General features: G+C 43.0%; 1 protein-coding gene across 3 annotated transcripts in view; it reads left to right on the forward strand.

Annotated features, from left to right (window-relative positions):
* Nucleotides 1-1092: 1092 nt before the first annotated feature.
* Nucleotides 1093-24998, forward strand: part of MYRIP (myosin VIIA and Rab interacting protein) — a 227019-nt gene continuing 203113 nt past the window's right edge. The window contains exon 1 of one of the 3 annotated variants that reach the window (XM_070776113.1): nt 1093-1462. The gene's annotated coding sequence lies outside the window, so the exon portion shown is untranslated. Of the gene's footprint in view, nt 1463-1506; nt 1804-24998 lie in introns of those variants that run through there. The other 2 variants (XM_070776111.1, XM_070776112.1) reach the window with 2 other exon arrangements.

Raw genomic sequence — 24998 nt, forward strand, 5'->3', positions numbered from 1 at the left:
AACCCGATCTTTAGAGAAAACAACTCCTTTACCTTCCAAGTTCCCTTGTGTTTTTGGGGGGCTGCTGGACACAGGTCAGCAAATGAGCCGTCCATTTCTACTGCGCAAATTTACACGGAGAGAACAGGCTCAATCCACGGTCCTGAGAAAAGATTCCCAGGGTTTTAGGAATCACCCATGTAGCTTTACTCTGATAAAACTACTTCGTCAGAATAAAGATCTTTCGCTGCGACTTCCGTCCTGCAGCGAAAATTCATAAAGTAACAGCCGAGTTGTTGGGGCTGAGGCAGTCCGTCTTAGAAAGATTCCGGGTCCTGTGCCCTAATGGATGCAAAAGCAACGAAGCCCTGGCCTGGACGGGAACCTTTCAACTCCCAGTTTCTTCCGGCATCTGGAACTCCAGGCAAGAGCCCAAATGCAGTCCTCACTGGCAGCAATCGCTGGGCATCCTTCGACAGTGCGAGCTCACTAACCCTGCGGTGCGGCAGCTAAGGGGCTTTGGGGCATTTGGGAACACAAAAGCCTTGGCTCAGAGAGCCCAGCGTCAGACCAGTCAATGCGTGTTGAACGAAGGAGCGTCGCTAGCGCAGTAAATTCAGGAAATAACGAAAGGAACCCAGACCAGGGGATGGGTCACCACGGTGACTTTCAACACCCGGGCACTGTGAAGTGAGGAAGAGCTGTGTTTGGAGACCCGCCGGCTTCGGTGAGGCTGGGAAGGGAGGGTGCCCACACTCTGGAAGCCACGCCGGGCCGGGATTCGGGTGACCAGTCACTGGGAGGTCAGGGAGGGACTGGTCGCCCGGGCTGTAGGGGCAGGAAAACTCTTATTTCACGGTTGGGAATGACCTGGGGTCTGTCTGGGAACTCTGTGGCCGAGGCCCCAGCATCGCTCTAGGCTGGTGAGCAACGGGCAAGCGACTCCGTCCCCAGCGCGCAACCCGAGCCCCGCCTCCTGCTGCGCCCCGCCCCGCCCCTCCGGCGCGTGCCGCCTGCGTGCAGGGAGGAGGGCCTGAGCAGCCCGCTGGGCAGGCACCCTGGCCCCAGCGCAGGCGCGAGCACGCGCCCCCCTCCCGCCCGGTGCCCCGCACGCGCCCCCGCTCCCAGCGCCTCTGATTGGCCATCGGCCCGGCCAGCAGGTGTCGGCTGGGGCTGCGGGCCGCTGGTCCTCGCTGCCTGCGGCGCGGGCGCCTCCCTCGCACCCGCTACCGCCGCCGCGCTCCCGCCTCCCGCCCCTGCTCTGGGCTCCCGCTGCGGCTGCGGTTCTGGCGGCCGAGCCCCCGCGGCGGCGCTGCAGCTCAGATCACGCCGACAGACCCGCGCCCCTGCCTTGCTGCTCGCAGCTTCCTAATCCACGCGGTGCGCTGCGGCAGGTGCCCCAGGCATCCCAAAGCGCCGTGGCCGGAGCCCGGAGGCCATCGATGACCCCGGTCACGTATCTACTCTAGCCCGGCCACCCCGTGTGAGTACCGTCCCCTCCTCTCTGGCAGCTTTGCGCCATTCTGCTCCTTATGTTGCCGCAACTTCGGGGGTGGGTGTATGGAGGTGTTTCTCATGTCCCCGTAGTACACCCCGTGCGTGTCCTGAGCCAGGGCCCCCGGGCACGGCCAGTCAACCTCTGCGGAGGGGCATGGGCGGGGGCATCAAACTTGCTAGGGGGTCGTCACAGAATCGGGACCACCTTTTTCCTGCTGCCGGGTTGGAGCTCAGCTCTGCATTTCCTTCGAGGTTTGCGATTCCACTGGCCACGTAGCTCTCGGGCTGCGGTTCACCGCTCACCCACTACGCTTCTTAAACCGTCAGGTAAGCGCCGGGAGCAGCCCAGCGTGGCCGACTTGATTCTTTCCACTCTTAATTTCTGTAAAATGGGACTAATCGGGGACTTGCTCAAGGTCATGGCCAGTGCACAGTCTAAGAACCGGAGTCGATAGGAGTCTGGCAGCGTTCTCGGACTGCTTGGGGAGGGTTGGCTGTTGCAGGTCTGGGGGTGCTCACTTCAGCTTCACCCCCCACCCGCGTCTCCTTCCTGCTCCCTCCCCTCCAACTCCGCCGCTTTTGGAGAAGTCAGGAGCCAATTCTAAGGTATCCTTCAGAGGTTAGGAGGTAGCCGAGGAGGGCCTATGGGGAGTGCAGAGCGGTCCCGTGTTGGAAACCCAGGGACCTGCAGCATTAGCAGCATCCCCTCCGTTCCCTGTAACTTAATTTACTAACGACCCCGCAGAGTAGGGGAATTTGCTGGGTGCCTGAAAATTCCCCTGCTAGCGTCAGCCCTGTTCCGTTTCCTTCTCCCAAATAAACCCTATCCCCAGGGTAAGTATCTGAGAGACTCGAACTGCACACACCAGTCTGGGTCCCGGGACTTCCTAAGAGAAGCTGTAAGCTCTGCGCTGGGCTCCCATCTGCTCTTGGAAAATGCTTTATGTCTGGATTATTTCTGCCGGCTTCACTCCCTACCCCTTGATCTGGATGTTTCCCACTTTCCCAGGGGAAGGCGGAGCCTAGTCTCAGAATGTAAATATCGCTACACAGCTCCGGTGGGGCTGTGTGGGCGGTTCTCAGAGCTTTGGGTGGAGGAAAGGGTCGCCACTTCTCTTTGACATTATCACCCTGTCCCTCCAACTCAGTCTCCCTTGCCCCACCTCAGGGATAAAATGACCACGTAGGTAGCTTTGTGATATCTGACAAACATCTTGGCGCCTCAACTTTTAAAATCTAATTCTGCCCCCCCCCCCCACCCCTTTTCCCAAAGCCTCTGGGGTTCAGGGTACCTGATAGATGTGAAAGTAAAAGGAAGACAGTCCAAGAGGATCTGAGCTGTAGATGGAAATGGGGGTGATTTAAATATATTTCCCAGCAACTTTGGGACTGTATTCATAGGTCTAAAAATCCTTGTTTCCCGACAAATTTCAGTTTAAGACTTTGAAAATATTACTTTCCATCTTCCTGTTGCTAATTCCTTGTCTGGCCATGGACAGCCCCCTCTTGCCTCATTAACCACCCTCCCCTCCCCTCCCCTCTATCCACCACATCTGTGGTTTGTCTCTATGGGCTGAAAGCTGGCTGCCCTCTGTGGGTCTGGGGCATGTGTCTGGAGTTGGGAGTTGAGTCTGGTGGTGGGGCGAAGCATGTGTGTGTGTGGAGGGGTGCTGTTTCTGTGGAGATGGTGTGTATCTCTGCGGCAGGATTCTCTTCGTGGTCTAGGTGTTGTGTGTGGAGGTGGAGGGGGAATGGTCTGCTCCAGGATCTGAGAAAGTCAACTGTTAACCACCCTCAGCAATTAAAGCTAACAGTGGTATTGATTGTGTCCTGTCTCCTTCCTCCCTGTCCAGAGGGACAGAAGGAGAGCTCGTCTGTGGCCACGGGCCTTAGAGCAATTGATACACAGACTGAAGTGCCTGGTGGAGAACTAGGCATGCCCTTCATTTTGCCTTCCTGGTTATTATTATGTTTGTCTCAAAGGCAAGGTAAGGAGTGTTGACTGAATGGTCAGATACTATCATCTCAGAAAACTGCACAGATCTGAAGATTTTCACAAACTGAACCCACCTGTGTGACAAGTGCCCAGATTAAGACCTAGAATATTCCCAGCTTCCAGATTATCCCCTGCAGAAACTATCAGTTCCCTTCCCCTGAAGGTAAACCACCAACCTGCTTAGTTTTGTCAGATCAGTTTTGTTTCTTATTTCTATTAGTTACCATTTTAGTTTCAAAGCCATCATTTTAGTTTCAAAACCCCTCGATGGTTTTCACCTCCTTTTTTTAAATATATGCAAACCAAAGGTAATTATACCTAAGCTAGTCCAAAAAACTCGAAGGAAGAATTTGGTCTTAAGATCTGGGTGGAATCTGATCTGGTTGCCCTCCGACAATCTGATCATCAGTTCTTGGGTGATGTAACAATCCCAACCTCACATATAACGGTGCTGACGCTGAGGATGGTTTATTCATAGAGCGTATTTGACTAATGCAAATCCAAAATAGTGATAATAAAATATGAAATGAAGAAAAGATATGAGTGAACTCATTTGACATATGAAAATAGAAGTATTTTGAATTCCTCAAAGTTAAAAGTTGGTAAAGAAGCACCGAATTTCAAGACTGAGTGAAATCATGAGCTGTTTGTGCTGTTGCCGCATGGTGGCGCCACATTGGCGGGGTAACTGACACATCCACCATCCTTTCGGAAATCCTCAGGAAAGAATCCCAGGAATAAAATTCCTCAGGATCTCCAAAAGTATCTCCAAAAGTGACTTACAAATACTGTGGTTTTTCCTGTATCTGGCAGACAGGCCTCCTCTCTGGTGCCTGCTACTAAGTCCTTGAATAGACCCCTATGCCAGCTTTTGAGAAGGGTGACTTGTGGGTTGGAGGCAGCTGTGTGTTGGAGGTGAGTGGACCTGAGACACTATTGCCTTCTAATACTGTGAAGCTGCAGTATGTCCTTGGAATTCTAAAGGGGTCAACCAAAAAGCTAACTTAGGTGTGTTGTGATCCTTCTGGTCTCATTTCACCCCAGAATTCTTCCAAGGGTGTGAGATAAGGAGTTCTTTATCTTGAGTCAGGTAGCTCTCTTGACAGAGCACTGTCTGTGGCGAACTCGGACGAATCAATAGGCCTGAGTGTAGCCAAACTGCTGCTAGAAAAAATGCCCTGTGTTCCACAGGGAGGGGGCCAAGTCACAGGGGAAAACCCTGGGGCTGGGCTGTTGGGTCCAGCTGTGGAGAGGGCTAAGTGGACCGGTTTAGCTCCCTCCTCCCATCCACTGCCTTTTCACCATCAGTGTGACTGAGACTCTGCTCAGAAGACCTTGTTCATGTGATGGCTGCTGTGCCTTTGACGGCTGAGCTGTTGAGTGCTTGTGTATGCTGGACACAGTCTATGTATTCACTTACTGTTCCAAACAGGAGGAGAGTGATGTTCTCACTTTAATGATGAGGGTACTGGGCCTTGGCAATTAAGCACTCTTGAGTTTTCACACTGTGTGAGCCAGAGTGAGGACTGAGAGCCAGTCTCTCAGACAGCTTCCCTAGCTGAGTGGTACCCTCTGCAGGGTGAGAGGAGTCTTGCATAATTCTCCTGTCCTCTCTGGCACCTGGTATAGCAGGTTGTAACTTCTTGTTACAGCTTCTTGTAGTAGCTTCTTGAGTCCAAGTGTGGGATTGCCATAAATAGAAACTTCTCTGCTGAGTGAGGGGGAAATCCACACAGTGAAGGATGGGGATTTGGAGCTGAGTCCATGCAGCCTGTAACACTGAGGCTAAGTGTGTGCCGGTCAGAATGTGTAGCCTTATTTTGTGTTTAAATTTTATGTACACGGAAATAAGACTCACAGATGTAAAAACCCAAACTTACAGTTACCAAAAGGGAAACTGTGAGGGAAGATAAATTAGGAATTTATGATTAACAGATACATACTACTATATATAAAATAGATAAACAGCAAGGACCTACTACTGTATAGCCCAGGGAACTATGTTCAATACCTGTAATAACCTATAATGGAAAAGAATCTGAAAAAGAATATATATATATTTGTGTGTGTGTATGTGTCTGTATAACTGAATCACTCTGCTATACACCTGAAATGAATATGACATTGTAAATCTACTATACTTCATTTATAAAAAAAGATGCTCTCAGAAGAACTCCATGTTTACCTGGAGGATTGAAGGTGGAAGGGAGAAATACATAGAGGACTATTTGTGCCCGTCCTTTAATAAAATGATGTATTAAAAATTAAAACAATAAACAGGGACTTTCTTGGTGGTCCAGTGGTTAAGACCCGGTGCTCCCAATGCAGCAGTCCTGGATTCAATCTCTGGTCAGGGAACTAGATCCTACATGCCACAGCTAAAGATCCTGCATGCCACAATTAAAGACCCCGTGTGCCAGAGCTAAGGCCTGGTGCAGCCAAACAAATAAATAAAAATAAATATAAAAAGCCACAAACAGATACATTATAAAAAATTATAGGTTTCCTTGGTGGCTCAGTGGTAAAGAATCTGCTTGCCAATACAGGAGACACAGGTTCAATCCCTGATCCCAGAAGCTCCCACATGCCACAGAGCAACTAAGCCCGTGCCCCACAGCTACTGAGCCTGTGCTCTAGAGCCATGTGCCGCAACTGTTGAAGCCCATGCAGCCTGAAGCCCATGTTCTGCAACAAGAGAAGCCACCTCAATGAGAAGCCTGCGTACCACGCCTAGAGACTAGCCCCTGCTTACCACAACTTGAGAAAATCCCTTTTGCTATTGTCAAAAGTATTGCAGGGAATATTCTTGATAGGCTCTTGTAGAATGTACAGGAGTGTGTCTAAGGTATATATCCCTAGGAGTTGAGTAACTGGGTGATAGGATATCCTTTATAAGTGTCTTGCTGTTACTTCAGCCCTTTGAGGTTTTGCAAGTTGCCCTTTAGAGCTGCTGTATCACTTTACACTCCCACCAACACTGTCCTGGAGTTCTTTGTATGCCTGTATGTTTGAATACACAGAAGAACTGTACAAAAAAGATCTTCACGACCCAGATAATCACGATGGTGTGATCACTGACCTAGAGCCAGACATCCTGGAATGTGATGTCAAGTGGGCCTTAGAAAGCATCACTACGAACAAAGCTAGTGGAGGTGATGGAATTCCAGTTGAGCTATTCCAAATCCTGAAAGATGATGCTGTGAAAGTGCTGCACTCAATATGCCAGCAAATTTGGAAAACTCAGCAGTGGCCACAGGACTGGAAAAAGTCAGTTTTCATTCCAATCTCAAAGAAAGGCAATGCCAAAGAATGCTCAAACTACCGCACAATTGCACTCATCTCACACGCTAGTAAAGTCATGCTCAAAATTCTCCAAACCAGGCTTCAGGAATATGTGAACCGTGAACTTCCTGATGTTCAAGCTGGTTTTAGAAAAGGCAGAGGAACCAGAGATCAAATTGCCAACATCCGCTGGATCATGGAAAAAGCAAGAGAGTTCCAGAAAAACATCTATTTCTGTTTTATTGACTATGCCAAAGCCTTTGACTGCGTGGATCACAATAAACTGTGGAAAATTCTGAAAGAGATGGGAATACCAGACCACCTGATCTGCCTCTTGAGAAATTTGTATGCAGGTCAGGAAGCAACAGTTAGAACTGGACATGGAACAACAAACTGGTTCCAAAAAGGAAAAGGAGTTCATCAAGGCTGTATATTGTCACCCTCTTTATTTAACTTATATGCAGAGTACATCATGAGAAACGCTGGACTGGAATCAAGATTTCCGGGAGAAATATCAATAACCTTAGATATGCAGATGACACCACCCTTATAGCAGAAAGTGAAGAGGAACTCAAAAGCCTCTTGATGAAAGTGAAAGAGGAGAGTGAAAAAGTTGGCTTAAAGCTCAACATTTCAGAAAACGAAGATCTTGGCATCCGGTCCCATCACTTCATGGGAAATAGATGGGGAAACAGTGGAAACAGTGTCAGACTTTATTTTTCTGGGCTCCAAAATCACTACAGATGGTGACTGCAGCCATGAAATTAAAACACGCTTAGTCCTTGGAAGGAAAGTTATGACCAACCTAGATAGCATATTCAAAGCAGAGACATTACTTTGCCAACAAAGGTTCATCTAGTCAAGGCTATGGTTTTTCCTGTGGTCATGTATGGATGTGAGAGTTGGACTGTGAAGAAGGCTGAGCACCAAAGAATTGATGCTTTTGAACTGTGGTGTTGGAGAAGACTCTTGAGAGTCCCTTGGACTGCAAGGAGATCCAACCAGTCCATTCTGAAGGAGATCAGCCCTGGGATTTCTTTGGAAGGAATGATGCTGAAGCTGAAACTCCAGTACTTTGGCCACCTCATTCGAAGAGTTGACTCATTGGAAAAGACTCTGATGCTGGGAGGGATTGTGGGCAGGAGGAGAAGGGGACGACAGAGGATGAGATGGCTGGATGGCCTCACTGACTTGATGGACGTGAGTCTGAGTGAACTCTGGGAGTTGGTGAGGGACAGGGAGGCCTGGTGTGCTGTGATTCATGGGGTCGCAAAGAGTCGGACACGACTGAGTGACTGATCTGATCTGATCTGATCTGATATTTGGCTATGCCTGACATTAATTAGATGTTTTAATTTTGGTTATTTTGATAAGCCTGAAATGTATTTCACTGCTTTTCTTTTGCATTTCCCTTAGGGAGCTTTTAAAAATGTTTTGATTTCCAAGTTTCTTTTCTATACCTCACCATTTTTTAGTAAATAAAACTTTTAGATCTTAAAACTCATTTGACAATTATATTTCTGTACTGTGTGAGGCAGGGATCTAATGTTTTCCTTGTTGAAAACCATTACCACATTATCACTGAATATTTAACTATTTTCTCATTTATTCTGTTGCCACCTCTGCCATATACCAACTTTGGTTATTTTTTTTTTCTGGATCTTTTTCTTAACTCTGTTCTGTTCTGTTCTATTAATCTTTCTGTGATTCCTGAGCTAATATCACTTTCATTTAATTATTAAAGTTTTACAATAAATCTTCCTTTCTTAGCCTTTTTCTTCAAAATTGTCTTGGCTATTCTCGATCCTCTAGGCTTCAAATGAGTTTTAGGATCTATCCTAAATATCATTTCCTATGAAAAATCCTATTATCACAATTTGGTAAAATAGAAAATGAAAATGCGTTCTTTTGTTTCTTTTTCTTCAAATATGGTGCTAATCAAGCTTTTTTATTTCCCATTATTTAGTCTGAAATTTTGGTCCCCATCTTAAGAGGGTTTACTCTAAGTAACTCCTCTGTGGTACCAAAGATCCTTGAATAATAAGGATCAGATGAATATAATTGTTTTAAACACAAATGCAAAATTTCTTAACTCAACAAAATGTGAGCAGCATTAATGTCAATGATTATTCTTCTCTGTCATTATTTTTATTCTCTTAATAATCCATTTCATCTGTGTACTGTGATTTATTCAACAAAATCATTCTTTTAAAATATTAAGCACTTTATACTTTTTAATTATAGCCTAATCTTTGCACGTAATCTTTGCACGCATTTTTGTTTTCTTAGGATGAATTATTTTGTCAAAATTTACTTACTTTTCTTTAAATATTTGATACATATTGCCGAATGACTCTCCAGGAAAGTGTATAAATTTGTGTTGCCACTGCTGGTGTCTGAGTGGGCCAGATCCCCAGGCCTTGTTAGTAAGAGACATAATTATTCATCAGCTTTGTTAATTTCATAGGCAAAGGGAAAAAAAGAATCTTATTTTTACTTTGCTTTTCTTTTCTAGTGGGACAGAATATACTTGCACGTTTATTCATGGCCCACTTTGCTACAGAATTTTCCATAAGGGTGGTTTCTCTTTTACTTTCTGTGAAAGAATCTTGCATTATCACTTAGTGTTTTTGAGAGAACAATTGGATTGTTTTATACAGATTATATTTATATTTTTTAACTGTTAAACATCATTCCATCTTATGAAAATACTGTATTTTACCAATCTGTCTCCTCTATGATGGGTTTTAGCTTGTTTCTGTATTTCTTCTGTGGCTATGACACAGATGTGTGCAGTAAATGTCTTTGAAATGTATTCATGCACACCGAAAGAAATTCTTGAGAATGTATGCCCAAAAGTAGAAGAGAGGGGTCATATTTATAATATAAACTTACATATTCACATATGTAATATATGCATATTACATATTTATATATAAACTTGACTATCTGGTGCCAAATTGCTCCCCAAATGGTTATACTCACTTAAACATCCCTAGCAGTGTGTATGATAGTATCTGTCACTTTAAGGAAATAATAATAATACCAGAGAAGTAGAAACAAAGATGCTAAACTGAAAAGTATGCATATGTGTTTATAGTATATATAAATATCAAGTTCATTTAGAAATCTCAGAGTTCTTTTTTACCTTTTCATTTTGAATCCTGGTCATATAAATGATTAAGTATATAAGTCATAAACATCATGTAAATATTTACTTGGTTTAGGAGACGAGTTTAAAGGTGAGTGATTTTTACAGTGCCATTATTCGGGGCAGTCTATAAAATGGGGTGAGCACTTGACAACCAGAAAAGCACCTCCGCCCAGCTCTTTGCCTCTCCACCCAGGGCAGGCGCTCTAGCCTTCATCTCCTCTTTTAAAATTTCGAAGACCTTGGTTGGTAAGCCTGAGATAATAATGTACCATTAACACCATGTTGCTAATGACCTTATGTGATCAGTTACTAGTGACCATAAGACCAGAACAGCCTGAAACCACCAGATGGTTCTTGAGGAAAAGGCTCGAAGACAGATTTATTTGGGGACGGGCTGGTTACTTTATTGCCGGAAACCTCGCTCACTTCAGACTTAACTCTGAGAATCGATTCTGTGTTTGTGTAGAGAGAGTCCAAAGAGTTTGATGAAACTGCCTAAAATAAATGCTGTTTGGAAACCGCTTTTGGTGTCGTATTCAACCACGTGTTATTTGCCCCCATTACCTTCCCTAGGTAAATATGAGTTAAATTTTTTGGTGTATGTTTATATATCATCAGCTGAGAAAAGAAACCCACTCCAGGGAAAGTCCTTTTGTGGCTATGATTTACAGCGTAATGCCACCGATGTGACAGATATGTGATCTGCAGCTGGGATGCACAAATGCATCCTGTGGGCTGACAGTTTAATCTCACTGAGCAGACACTTGGGAGAAGAACACAAGAAGGTGAGAGAGGGGAAGGGGGTTGCCTACAAGACAGAGGTCATGGCCCCCTCTAGATCCATGTTCCCAGGATCTAGTGTGGCTATTTGCCAGAGTCTCCAAATAATCCCATACTGACTCATGGTTCAGATCATTGTTATCCTATATAGTTCTCCCTTTTTGGTATGAAATTTAACTACCAAAAGTATAGCGGGTCATTTCCTAGGCTTGGAAGCCTGGATATTCCTGGAGAAAAGGAAAATGACCCAAGCCGCTTTACATACTTTTTTTTTTTTTCCTGAAGATAGTCCAATCTGCATAAGCAGTGCTTCCAGCCCCAAAGCTCTTCCTAACCTCCCCATGAAAACCTTTGTCTCAATCATCATTTTACTTTATCTGTGTAGCTCAGCCTCTGAGAATCTGGCAGGTTTTGTGTTTGTGTTATATAAATGTGGTTTTGTTGTTTTGCTTTCTTTGAAAAGCAATTTATTGATCATTAGGGACTTTGATTTACTAGAATGACATGTAAGCAGAGTATCTGAGATTCATCTCCTTCTTTTATGGCTAATTAGAAGAAAAATTTTAAATGCTGTTTTAATGGAATCCTTGTTGAAAACCTACTAGAAATCTGTCAGTGGGTCTTTCAGCTCCACCCACGGTTCAGTGAAGGTTGGGTACCTCTCCCAGGACTACAGATCTTGCAGTCTGGGTGCCTGCCACCCCCACCCCCCATCCTCTGTGCTCCCAGATCTGAATCCTTCCTCCCACAGCTTCCAGGTACCTGATGCTTGTTCTTTCCACTGCCACCACCCCGGCTTTCTGCCTCAGTTCCCCTCCCCTCAGACTGGTGCTGGTGGTGGATGCTGAAGTAATGCTAGTATTTCCCCTTCTCTTCCATAAATGATCCAAAAGCAACAAAGAGAATGAGAGAACCAAATATCACTTTTGGCAAATTTGGGAGATGGTTGGAAGATGGAAGAGGTGCCAGAAAAAGTGAGATCAAGTTGGGGTGCATGGGGAGAGGCATGGAGATGTGCCCTGCATGCTGTCACGAGCACTTCCCGGGAAGGCGGGGGCTCTCCTGGGGCACCACACTCAAGTGCCTTCTAAGCCCCGGTGGGGTGATGCCACCTGGTTCATCTCACCAGGGTTCTTACAGGCTCTTTTCAGACTTTACAAAGAAGGAACTTCTCACCTGTGTCATTATTTTTCATTTTATTTATTCTCTGTCCTCATCCTTATTACCTTCCTTATACTTTGTTTGCTTTATTCTTTTTCTCATCTCTTAAATGTACATGCTGCTGCTGCTAAGTCCAACTCTTAGCGACCCCATGGGCTGCAGCCCACCAGGCTCCTCAGTCCATGGGATTTTCCAGGCAAGAGTACTGGAGTGGGTTGCCATTTCCTTCTCCAATGCATGAAAGTGAAAAGTGAAGGTGAAGTCGCTCAGTAGTGTCCGACTCTGTGTGACCCCATAGACGGCAGCCCACCAGGCTCCCCCAGCCCTGGGATCCTGGGAACACTGGAGTGGGTTGCCATTTCCTTCTCCAATGCATGAAAGTGAAAAATGAAAGTGAAGTTGCTCAGTCGTGCCCCACTCTTAGCAACCCCATGGACTGCAGCCCATCAGGCTCCTCAGTCCATGGGATTTTCCAGGCAAGAGTACTGGAGTAGGGTGCCACTGCCTTCCCCGTAAATGTACATGGTTACTCATTTAATTCCAACTTTTCTTCTTTTACATGTATGCATTTAGCACAATAAATTTCCAAGTATTGCTTTAGCCATATTTGTATTCCACATGTTTTGTTACTGCTCACATATAGATTTTTAACATTTTCATGATGATTTTTTCTTTGGGTTATGACTTTTTGTAAGCTTTTATTTCAATTTGTCTTTTAATTTCCAGAACCTGTTAACAATTATTTTTTCTTTAATTCTATCTTATTCTAGTTTAACATTTTTAATAATATCTACTTTAATTTTTTTATTTTAGATAACATTTTAAATTTTTTCCTATTTTTTATCTAAAATTTTTTTCTAGTTTAAATATTTTCTGTTTTAATAATGATTAGAGAATATGATCGACATGATTCCACTTCTTTGAAATTTGTTGAGACTTGTTTTGTGGCCTGGTACATAGTTTTCACAAATGTTCTATATTTCCATGAGGTTATTAGTTTGCAGTAATCCATATATTTTCATTAGCTTAAACTAGTTTTAATTGTGGTATTCAAATCTTCCATCTTCATTACTCATTTTTTTGAAGTTTGATTAGTCAGTTACTGAGGGAGAAATATAGAGAATTTCTCAGTTTAATCTTATGCTTTTTCAGTTTTTGCTTTGTAGTTTTTGAAGTGTTATGTTATTAGATACATTATAGTTTAACTTTTTCCTGGTCAGTTATGAAGCAACCCTCTTAATCTCTAGCAATGTTCTTGTTTTTAGATCTGAGAACAACTATCATATAATATCACTTATACGTGGAATCTAAAAAACAATGAAACAAATGAACTTATTTACAGAACAGAAATAGACTCATAGACATAGAAAACAAACTTATGGTGACCAAAGGGGATACTTGCAGCGGGAGGATGAATTAGGACCTTTGGGATTAACAGATACACACTACCAAAATAAGAGTCTGCTGTATATCACAGGGAACCATACTCAGTATCTTGTAATAAACCAGAACCCGAAAAAATATATATGTGTGTGTAAGACTGAATCACTTTCCTCTTTACCTGAAACCCTGTAAATCAACTATACTTCAATAAAAAATAAATCATTAAAAATAGACCTGTTTCTAATAGAGGTATACCAACTTTCTTTTACTTAGTACTTGCCTTTCTTATCATTTTCTTATCCTTTCACCATCAACAGTTCTGTACATTTTTATTTCACTTATATAAACAGAAACAGTTGTAAAGAGCATAAAGCAATAAAATTTGCTTTATTTTTCCAATCTGTAAGTTTTAATGTGAAAGTTATGTTCATTTACAATGCTGCTATTAATATGTTTGGATTTACCATTTTACTTTGTTCTCTTGACCTCTTTCATTGTCCCACTTTTAATATACTTGGTTATTTTATCTAATAGCTTCTTGTATTAATTTAGATTCTCTTTCCTACCCCACATCACATTTCCCTCGTCTCTACAGTCAAAAGCTTTACACTCTATTTCTATTTACTTGTATTTATTATATGGTAATTTTAGCGTATATATTCACCTTAACAAAATACAAACTAAATCAGTCATTCTGTCCTCCTGAGCAAGTCAAGGACTTTATACTTAAAACTCTGATCACTCTGCACAATTTATATATTAACATTGTCTGGTGTTTTAGTCAGACTTTTAAAAAACTCCATCTATTTATTTTTTCCACATGGTAAGCAATTTGTTGACAATATGATTCCACTTGTCTTCCAGTTTTCATTGGTTCATTTTAAGAATTTATCTAGTGGTCTGATTATTGTTATTTTGCAGTAATCTATCTTTTCATTATGGGTGATTCGAGTTCCCTTTCTGTGTATTCGTTGTTCTGAGTTTCATGCTTCTCTTTAATTATCTCCCTGAGGATTTTCTGGACTTCATTCATGTGAGAATTGATGTCTAATTCATGTTCTGGAAAGTTCTCAGTCATTATTTCTTTGAATATTGCTTTTCCTCATTCTCTGCTCCTGGAACTCTAATTAGATATGCGGAATCTTTCTCCTACATCATCTGTGTCTTTTAATCTCTGTTCCACGTTTTTCTTCCTTTCTCAGCGCTGCGTTTGAGTTGTTATTTTAGCCCTGTCTGCCAGTTCCCCTCTCTTCTCTGTTCTGAGGAATAGACAGAATTTTACCATAGAGTGGTGCCCCATTGAGCCTACACAAAAAGACTGTTCAGTGGCCGGCCTGTTGGCATCTGTGCCGATTTTGCCATTCACGTGGCCTCACTATTTTGTTGTTGTTCTTCAACTAGATGCCTGCAAATGTGTCTCAGGGGCCTTAATATTATTAACCTTAAACATAGTCATTTTATTTCTGGGAATCTGCCTGCAGGGGGAAAAATCCTTAATGTGGAAAACCCTTTATGCACAAAGATGTTTATCATAGTTTTCTATGAAGTAGTCCAGAATTGAAGTTAACCCAGAGGTTCACCACTAGGAACAGGTCAACAGGTATATCCACTTGATACAATATAATGGAGCCATTAGGAGTGAGACTTGAAAGTGATCTTGCTAACATGAAAAAACAAATACTGGAGATAAGAGTTTAGCAGAAATGAATGTATAGCGTACTTCTCTGTATAAGAAGATATAAATGATAACAGTCCTTACAAAGAGTGGGGGAAATGAGACCTAAATGAACCAATGGGTTAGCACTAGTTGAACTTGTTTGATGATGTCAGGTGATTAATTTTCTTCTGTGATATTATCATATCTTTCAAATGTCCATAAATGGGAATTTGAGGTACTGAAAACTACACAAAAGCTCTAGAGGAAAAAGAATGAGGTGGGCAGACAGCAGTTAGAGGTTCTTACTGATGAGTGCCTGACTGGGATTATTCCCCTTCAGTAAGTGTTTTGCAGAATCGAGGGTCCAGAAGCAAGAGACGGTAAAGAGATGGCTCAGGAAAAGGGCCCTGGCCAGACCAGGTCGAAGGAGTACGTTGTTGGAGGCCCCGTGTCCCATCCCTGGCTGTGGAAATTTAGAGCAGGGCCACGTGCTTTATTTCTGGTTTCTCCTTTGGCATTGCTCTGGGTCCATATAGGGACCAAGCCGTGTTTGCTGACTTTAGAATCAGTGGGCAGAGACTATAGCAAATTCCACTGGCCACATTATAGAATATTTCCACTGTACTTTTAGTGTGTAAGTTACCTTTGGAGTTTTGAGAAAAAAAATGAAGACAATTTGGCTGGGAGGGTGTGGAGAAAAGGGAACCCTCTTATACTGTTGGTGGGAATGTAAATTGGTGCATCCACTATGAAGAACGGCATGGAGGTTTCTCAAAAAACTAGAGCTGGCATATGATCCAGCAGTCCCACTCCTGGGCAAATATCCAGACAGAACTATAAATCAGAAAGATACATGCACCTCTATGTTTGTATCAGCACTATTTACAATGGCCAGGACACAGAAACAACCTAAATGTCCATCAACAGATGAACGGATGAAGGTGTGTGTGTGTGTGTGTGTGTGTGTGTGGTAAAATATTACTTGGCCATGAAAAAGAATGAAATAATGCCATTTGCAGCAACCTGGATGCACCTAGAGATTATCATACTAAGAAAAGGAAGTCAGAAAGACAGATACCATATCACTTATATGAGGAATCTAAAATATGACACAAATAAATTTATCTATGACCCAGACTCATAGACATGGAGAACAGATTTGTGACTGCCAAGGGCGAGATGGGTAGAGGAGCAAAGGACTGGGAGTTTGTGACTAGCAAATGCAAACTATGATGTATAGAATGGACAAACAAGGTCCTACTACATATACAGGGAAATATATTCACTGTCTTGTGATAAACCATAATGGAAAAGAATATGAAAAAGAAGATAAGTATAACTGAGCCACTTTGCTATACAACAGAAATTAATACAACATTGTAAATCAACTATACTTCAATAAAATTTTTAAAAATGAAGACAATTCGTTTTCCATTTCTATTCAATTTGAGTTAAATATCCATGGGCATTACTACTCAATGCTCAACTACCTTCCCTGACATCCTTCTCAAATGCTGAACCACTTTATTTAAAATAAAGCAGTCGCTTTTTGGTTATCTTCTGCTTTAGAGTTCTGGAATCTTGTCTATAGATTTCTAAAACACACCTTTAATTATCTTTGAAGTATCTAACTTTAATTAAAAAGAAGTATATGTCTCTGAACCTCCTGCAGATGGGAAGACATATTACTGAAGTATAGCTGGGTTGGTGAAACTTGCTGTGGAGCAGGCTAATGTTAAAGATCATTAAACAGTTTCCCTCCTGCCATGGTGTTGAATTGTAGATTTCTTTTCTTTTTTTTTTTTTTTGCCTAGAGCAACTTTGCTCTCCTCTTTTTTAATCTATCCAATAGGACATTATCTAGGATCAAATCTCTTTTTAATGTTATTGCTTATTTATCTTTGACTGTAACCACAGTTTGAAAGGCCTACTAGCTGAGCACAATATTTCATTGTAAGTGTTTCTTTTTGAAACTATTTTCATTTTGAAAAATGTACACTGCAGTCCAGTTCAAACATTTATTTCAACTTTCACTATATTGAGGCTTCAAAAAAGAAGAAAGAAACCTATTTATTCCACTTGGGCCTTGGGTCATTGTAGACACCATAGCATTCAAAAAGATCAGATCAGAGAGGTGTTTTGAAGATCACCTGGTTCAGAGGTAGAAAACTGGTGGATCAAAAGTCATCGGTAGATCTTCCCTCAAGCTCACCAGGTGATGTGGTACATCAGTGAGATGAGTGAATTCCATGGATGGAAGTCCATAGCCAAACTTCATTTGCTGTAAATGAGTTTCTTGGTCAATCACAACATGCTGGGGGGGAGCTGTGACCCCCAAGTATTCTGTAAGTGATGGGTAGAGGTGGAAGCAGAGATGGGAAGAGCATACATATGTGGTCCAGGAAGGACCCGCTCCATGACGGAAGGCCTAGTGAATCACTGCCAGCAGGTGGGTGACTAGATTCCTCCCCTCCACGTCCAGGCGAGGCGCTCAGCACTGGTCTTTGCTGTCAGGAAGATGTGTCCCCAGACATTGGCGTCAGGCAGATTAGGCCTGCAAAGAGGAAGTCTGTGAAACTGTACCCACGGGTAGCCACGTTGTTGGATCCATGTTCATTGCGTACAAGGACTCACTGAATAAACACAGGGGAATAGCCTTCCTCACCTGTGACTGAGAACTTCTGTAGAGATATTCAAATGACATCACACTCAGGTCCTCAGAAAGGTCTCCACACCCCTCTTCCTCAGACCTCCTTCTCACTGATCTCCCAACTCTGTTCTCTCCTATGCTGCCGTTCTGTTGGTTACTGTCCGTGAATTGACGTCAGGCCCATTCTTCCAGACACCTCGTGGTCCAGACAAAGTGGAAGATCAATACCAGGCTTGAAATCCTGCCCACCAGCAGGATGACCCTCACTGCTATCTTTCAGAGCCACCGAGAGTGGGGCTGTAACACTACAACTGTCCACTTCTGGTTGGTGTCAGTGATTCTTTACAGACTCATCCATGAATCCAGACTGAGGCTTTTCCTCTTACGTTGGTTGATCATCAAGAACTTCCTATAAGGATGTAGGTGTGCACTGAGGGAGTGGCGACGGAGCAGCAGACACAGATGCGGAGAAGTCCGAGTTACCTGCTCATGCAACTTAAACCTTCTGGAACTGATTGGGTCTGATTTCTTATATAGCATTTCCACTTGACAGTGGGTCCATACTGTTCATGCAGAGCCTAACAAGAGGATCAAAGCTAGCTTCTCCTGGGCACATGGTCACTTGATGTCCTGTAGTTAGGCATTCAATACCAGGGCCTGGTAGCCAGCAGGAGCTAATTCTCAAACGGAGACCAGTTACCTGTGGAGGAGGGTGGCGCTCTGCTCTGACACCCTTGAAAGCCTTTGTGGTATTCCTCCTAGAGCTTCCCTGAGGCCCTGGATGGCATCTCTGTTTGCTGTAGGCACTTTGATGCCATTGGATCTGTTGGGTCCTGCATAAACCAAGAGACAGCCTCTGGCAGTACTGCCTGGCCTTGCAACAGAGCCATCTCTTGCTCTGGGCCCCTTTTGAAACTGGATGATGACAGTAAATGGCTGAGAGCAGCATACACGTATGTTTCCACATGTCATCTTCAAAATCCAAATTCTTTAAGATGTTATCTCCATTTCTTTGTCTTCCTTTCGCCTATTGAGGCCATTGTTCATTCATGTATAGACTATATCTTTGAGTTTCAAAGTCCTTTATCGAGTTTTAGACACTGAGTAGGCATTTTGGATAATCTTAATCGGGCACAGAGTAGCTGGCACTTACTAGCACCCCTTGTGGCAGGACCTGGTGAGATTTGGCAAGGGTTCTTTTTGATAGGCTGCTCTCAAATCAATCTGAATGTTGAGTTTTAAGCCAACTAAGATCATGGCTTCTGGTCCTATCACTTCATGGCAAATAGATGGGAAAAAGTGGATACAGTGGCATATTTTATTTTCTTGGGCTCCAAAATCACTGCGGATGGTGAATGCAGTCACAAAATTAAAAGACGCTTGCTCCTTGGAAGAGAACCTATGACAAACCTAGACAGTATATTTATAAGTGGCGACATTACTTTGCCAACAAAGGTCCTTATAGTCAAAGCAATGGTTTTTTCCAATAGTCATGTATGGATGTAAGAGTTGGACCATAAAAAAGGCTGAACGCCAAAGAAGTGATGCTTTCAAATTGTGCTGGAGAAGACTCTTTGGACTGTAAGGAGATCAAACCAGTCAGTCCTAAAGGAAATCAACCCTAAATATTCATTGGAAAGATTGATGCTGAAGCTGAAGCTCCAATACTTTGGCCTCCTGATAGAAGAAGGTAAAGGCCCTGATGCTGGGAAAGATGGAAAGCAGGAGGAGAAGGGGGCGACAGAGGATGAGATGGTTAGATAGCACCACCGACTCAATGGACATGAGTTTGAGCAAATTCCGGGAGACAGTGAAAGACAGGGAAGCCTGGTGTGCTGCAGTTCATGGGGTCACAAAGAGTCGGATGTGACTTAGCAACTGAACAACAACAGATCAATCAACAAACCAAGGCCATCAACTCATAAGTAACCACTGAACGTGCCACTTGTGACAAAGGACAGAGAAGACTGGTCTCCCTTTAGAGAGTTATAGTCCAGATGCCCGATGAACCCCATGGCAGGGCCCAGCCTGGAAAGGCTGTGTGTACTCGTCTTTATTGCCAAGAACAGTAAAGCCTTCCCCTCCTGCCAGATGCCATCTTGGGAAAGAGGGAGAGGGAAGGAGCTGCCCACCGGGAGTTGAACTTTGACCTGCCTGAATATTTTCCAAGAGGAAAAAGTTTAACCTAGGAATAAATAGGCAGCTTTGAGTCATCGTCTCTGTTTTCTTCTCAACTTGGAGCTCCCACCTAGACCACGATAGTGGCTTCAGTTGCCTGCCTCTGTGCCTGTCCATCTCCACCCCAGCTTCCCATCACTACCTAAGTGACCCTGCTGCTGCTGCTTAGCCACTTCAGTCGTGTCTGACTCCGTGTGACCCCATGGACTCTAGCCCACCAGGCTCCTCTGTCCATGGGATTCTCCATGCAAAAGTACTGCAGTGGGTTGCCATGCTTTCCTCCACGTGATCTTCCTGGTCCAGGGATCGAACTGGGTCTCCTGCATTGCAGACAGATTCTTTACTGCTGAGCCCAAATGCTGGATCTCGGGTTGCTTGCTTATTTAGAACTCTGCAGTGACTCCCAGGGCCCTCAGGAGAAGTCGACGCTCTTTAACATGACTTCGCAGATGCCATCTGCAACCCTGCAGCAGACACGCTGAACCAATGCATGCATGTCGCCAAGGGAAGCCTCCCTCAGCCTGGATACCTACCAACCCTTGCCCGTCATGGCCAGGGCCCAGACAAGACCAACGCCAGGAAGTCTCTCCATCTCTGGCTCCTGCCCTCTCTCTTTCACCCAATCGAGGGGCAATGGCTCCCGGCTCACTCCTGAGGCAGACCTCACCACTGTGTGTCTGATTGTCCTTTATCTCTAGTTGTCCCAGCCTCTACTCAGTGAAGGTGTACACAGTGCTCAACCCAGGTCCTGAGATTAAGTTCCAGTGTAACCCTCTGAGGTTTGCATACTACAAACCCAGGCTCTACAGCTGTTATTTGCTTTCGCTGTAATTGTGCTATTTAGATATAAATTGATACTTCTCAGTAAGTACCTGATAATAATTTGCTCTCTTTAGAAGGTAAATATTCTCCTTTTCTCCCCTACTATTATTTTGTCTTAATCCCTTTGTTTTGAGAATAGTACATTTTAGCATACTGTGTGATCACAAATTTGGAATTGATGAAGTCTGAATTAGTGAAGCTTTAATGTCCATTTTTTCATAGTCTTATGTGCTCAAGTTTGAAATGCAGCCAGTTGCCAACTCCTATCTTGACACACTTTTATTACAGTCAGAAGAAATCTACCAGATTTTATATAACAGAGGAAGCAGAGAGCATCATTATCTAGTTGAAACTGAAGAGGAAATTCTTAGTGGGTGAAGAGCTGTGTATTTTTATCGAGTGTTCATTAGCTGTCATCTGTGCAGGGGATCAACATGAAAACCCCCAAAGGATGGGAAGCAGTCAGATTAAAAAGTCCAAAAGGCAAGAGAGACATCACAGGGCTGCCACTGTGACCAAAGGCTCAGGAAACAAAAGTAGGGGGTTGTAGGCAGTGCTGTAACTCAAGATGGCAGAGAAATGCACTGAGCTCTTCTACAGACCTGTTAGTTTGGTCATTGCAGATGAGGACAGAAAAATGCAATCAAGGTATATAAACCAGGTCATTTTATTTGCCAATAACATGTAATGTGTTTCTGTGTCTATATTCACCAGAGTTTCCAGAAAAACAGAACCAACAGTATATGTGTGTCTATATGTGTGTGTGTGTGTGTACATATGTATCAAACAAAAAGATTTATTATAAGAAATTGGATCACCTGATTATGTAGGCTCACAAATCCAAAGATAGGGAGCTGGAGACCCGGAGAGGCAGTGATTTAGTTTCTGTCTGAGCCCGAAGCCTGAGAACCAATGGTGTAATTTCAGTGTGCAGGCAATAGTGAAGTCCCCTTTGTGAACTCGTGGAGCATACCTGGGGCTACTGGGAAGCACACAGGAAGAATCTGACCGATGTGCAGCTTTCAGTTTAGATCAGGTTTTCTCAACCTTGGCATTGTTGACATTTTGGAATAGATAATTCTTTGTTGCCAAGAGCTGTCCTGTGCATTATTGGTGGCAACCCACTCCAGTACTCTTGCCTGGAAAATCCCATGGACAGAGGAGCCTGGTAGGCTGCAGTCCATGGGGTCGCTAAGAGTCGGGCACGACTGAGCTACTTCACTTTCACTTTTCACTTTCATGCATTGGAGAAGGAAATGGCAATCCACTCCAGTGTTCTTGCCTGGAGAACCCCAGGCAAGGGAGCCTCGTGGGCTGCCATCTATGGGGTCACACAGAGTCGGACACGACTGAAGCGACTTAGCAGCAACAGCAGCACCTGGCCACTACCCAGTAGATGCCAGTAGCATACTCCCATTAGAAACAACTAAAAATCTGCCCAGACCTTGTTAATTATCTCCTGGGAGGCAATATAGGGTATTCAGTTGAGTACTGCTGATTTAGACTTCCATTTTATGTCCCCTCCACCCTTCTCTCCTGCTAACTCCATCTACTCTGTGATCAGTGGATGGGTGGGTATGTGTGTCCATCTAATACCATCTGAAATATCTCCCAATACCTGCTTTCACCATACTTAACTTCTGAAGAAGTTTCCATCAAGATCCAATAGGTAGAAAATAACATCAAATCTCAAATGGAGGGGGATAATGAGATCTCCCGACCTCCCACTAATTTTCAACTTCTAGAACTGCTCTCATTTGTCAGAAATAAAATTACAGTGTTAATTCTGTTTGGTGGGGGAGAAAGTTTTGCCTAAAATAGCATCAACTTGGAGCCTCCATGAGGTATCAGGAGGGTCAGTGGTTCAGATGGAGCTCATCGGGCTTATAGGAGCTGGTGCCTGGCAGTCTCAGAGTGATGGCATTCAGACTACAGGAAGTCATGGGTTCCCTCTTACACTGTTGGTGGGAACGTAAACTGGTACAGCCACTGTGGAGAACAGTACGCAGGTTCCTTAGAAAACTAAACGTAGAACTACCGTATGATCTGGCAATCCCATTCCTGGGAATGTATCCGGAGAAAACCATAATTTGAAAAGATACAGGTTGATTTGTGTATATTAATCTTGTATCTTGCAAATTTGCTGATCTCAGTTTTTTGGTTTTAATTGGTTTTGTGTATATGTATTCCTTTGAATTTTCTATATGGGACTATGTTTTCTCTGAATAGATGTGATCCCAATTTCCTTCCCAATTTAGATGCTTTTTAGTCTTCTTTCTTGCCTAATTGACCTGGCTAGAACCTCTAGTCGGAGAAGGCAATGGCACCCCACTCCAGTACTCTTGCCTGGAAAATCCCATGGGCAGAAGATCCTGGAAGGCTGCAGTCCATGGGGTCGCTGAGAGTCGGACACGACTGAGCGACTTCACTTTCACTTTTCACTTTCATGCATTGGAAAAGGAACTGGCAACCCACTCCAGTGTTCTCGCCTGGAGAATCCCAGGGATGGGGGAGCCTGGTGGGCTTCCGTCTATGGGGTCACACACAGTTGGACATGACTGAAGCGACTTAGCAGCAGCAGCAGAACCTCTAGTACTATACTGAATAGAAGTGGTAAGAGTGACAATCTTGTATTCATGACATTTGAGGGGAAGCATCTATTCATTCACATGAAGTATGATGTTGGCTGTGAGTTTTTGTAGACAGCCTTAATCCAAGAAAGTTCCCTTCTATGAAGCAACTGGCAAGGGATTACTCTCCAAAATATACAGACAGTTCATGCAGTTCAGTATAAAAAAAACAATCCAATCCAAAAAACGGGTGGAAGATCTACATGGACATTTCTCCAAAGACATGCAGATGGCTACGAAGCACAGGGAAAGACGCTCAACATCACTAATTATTAGAGAAATGGACGTCAAAACTACACTGCATTACCTCGCACCAGTCAGAATGGCCATCATCTAAAACCTAAGAACAATAAACACTGAAGGGGATGCAGGAAAAGGGGTACAGGGAAAAAGGATCCTGTACACTTGGTGGGAATATAAATTGGTGCAGACGCTATGAAGGACATATGGAGGCTCCCTAGAAAACTAAACAGAACTACGATACAATCCAGCAACCCCACTCCTAGGCTTATATCTAGAGAAAACCGTAATTCAAAAAGATACATGTACCCCAATGTTCACTGAAGCACTGTTTACAATAGCCAGGTCATAGAAGCAATCTAAATGTCTGTCGATGGAGGAGTGAATACAGAAGATGTGGTAATATATGCAATGGAATATTACTCACCTATAAAAAAGAATGAAATAATGCCATTTGCAGCAACATGGATGAACCTAGAGATTGTCATACTGAGTGAAGTAAGTCAGACCGGGAGAGCCAAATATCATATGATGTAGGTTATATGTGGAATCTAGGATAATGGTGCAAATGAGCTTACTTACAGAACAGAAATAAGAGTCACAGATGGAGAAAACATACATATTGTTACCAAGGGGGAAAGAGGATGGAGGAATAAATTGGGAGATTGGGATTTACATATACACACTACTATACATAAAATAGATAACTAATAAGAACACACCATGTATCATGGGGAACTCTACTCAATACTCTGTAATGACCTATATAGGAAAAGAATCTAAAAAAGAATGGATATAGGTATATGTATAATTGATTCACCTTACTCTACAGCAGAAACACAACATTGTAACTCATCTATTTTCCAATGAAACTTAATTTAAAAAATAAAGCTCCCATCTATTCCTATATCAGAAAGTGTATTGGATATTATCAAACACGTTTCTGTATTTATTAAGAAGATTATGGGATCTTTGCCCTTTATATTCTATTCACATGCTACATTACATTGATTGACTTTCACATGTTCAACCAACCTTGCATTTGTGCCATAAATCCTTCTTTGTTAGCTGTACCTAATCCTTTTTTGTATGTGCTGGATTTTTGTTTGCTAATATGTTGTTGAGGATTTTTTCATCTGTATTCATAAGGGATATTGGTTTATAGGTTTATTTTATTGTGATATCCTTGTTTGCTTTTCATATCAGGATAATACTGGCTTCTTAAAATGGATTAAGAAGTATTTCCTCCTAGTCTACTTTTGGGGGAAGGGTTGGTGTTAATTTTTCTTTTTTTAATGTTTGATTTTCTTTGTGGAAGCTTTTATTATTAATTCATTATCTTTACTAGTTATAGTTCTATACATAATTTCTATTTCTTCTTGAGTCAGTTTTGGTGAGCTGTCTAGGATTTTTTTTTTTCATTTCATCTAGGTTATCTAAATTTCTGGCATACAACTGTTCACAGTATTCCTTTATAATCCTTCTTATTTTTGTAAGGTCAGTATTGACGGCCCTCTTTCATTCTTGGTTTTAGTAATTTGAATCTTATGTTTTTTTTCTTGGTCAGTCTTGCCAAAGATTTGTCAATT

The sequence above is a fragment of the Bos indicus genome, chromosome 22 (genome assembly GCF_029378745.1).
Source record: "Bos indicus isolate NIAB-ARS_2022 breed Sahiwal x Tharparkar chromosome 22, NIAB-ARS_B.indTharparkar_mat_pri_1.0, whole genome shotgun sequence".
NCBI lineage: Eukaryota > Metazoa > Chordata > Mammalia > Artiodactyla > Bovidae > Bos > Bos indicus.